Genomic DNA, 762 nt, shown 5'->3' with positions numbered 1-762 from the left:
GCCTATGTACACATTTATTTAGATACAATAACCAGCACCAGTCATGGAACTGAGACTGAGTCCAAAGTAACCACGACTGAACGTGGACGCCGTTCGTGGTGGAAGCGTACAAAAAAATTCGTCCGACGATTGGTTTGGTGTGCGTAATAATATAGCCTATAATCTAAAATATAATACAGTGTGATTATTTTAACTTGTACACAGTTATAAGTTAAGTATATATATATATATATATATTATATATTTAAACCTAAAAAGTCCCTTATCTTTTAACGGTTTAGGTTAAGTAAAAATATTTTTATATAATGTAATTTAAAAAACACAACTCGACAACGATAAAAATATCTTAATATTTTTTAAGTTAAAATTAGAAATAAATATTGAATTAATCAAAAATAAAAAAGCCAACGGCACGTAGTGTTCCCAAGCGGTCACCCATCCAAGTACTAACTACGCCCGACGTTGCTTAACTTCAGTGATCGGACGAGAACTGGTGTATTCAACGTGGTATGGTCGTTGGCGACATGCCGTTAGAAAATAATAGTCAATATCGTAGTCAAATGTTAACATTTTTGGTGGTGATATAAGACGAGAACTAAATTCAATTAATTTTCAATATTTAAAAAAAAAAACAGTACACAAAATCAAACACGACATTAAACATGGATGTATAAATTTAATTTTGATTTTACAGTAAAACATACTTATATCTACTTATTAAAGTTGTCAAGTATTCGTAAAATATTTTGTCAAAGTACCTAC

At 30.3% G+C, this 762-nt stretch overlaps 1 non-coding gene across 1 annotated transcript; it reads right to left on the bottom strand.

Annotated features, from left to right (window-relative positions):
* Window positions 1-402: 402 nt before the first annotated feature.
* On the bottom strand, window positions 403-521 carry LOC132918754 (5S ribosomal RNA). The gene has a single exon (XR_009660551.1). It is a non-coding gene; the product is annotated as a 5S ribosomal RNA (ribosomal RNA).
* Between the last annotated feature and the right edge of the window lie 241 nt (window positions 522-762).

Source organism: Rhopalosiphum padi, chromosome 1 (genome assembly GCF_020882245.1).
Source record: "Rhopalosiphum padi isolate XX-2018 chromosome 1, ASM2088224v1, whole genome shotgun sequence".
In the NCBI taxonomy this organism is placed as follows: Eukaryota; Metazoa; Arthropoda; class Insecta; order Hemiptera; family Aphididae; genus Rhopalosiphum; species Rhopalosiphum padi.
Note: the sequence above shows the minus strand (reverse complement) of the source record. Positions and strands in the feature narration are given on the sequence as shown.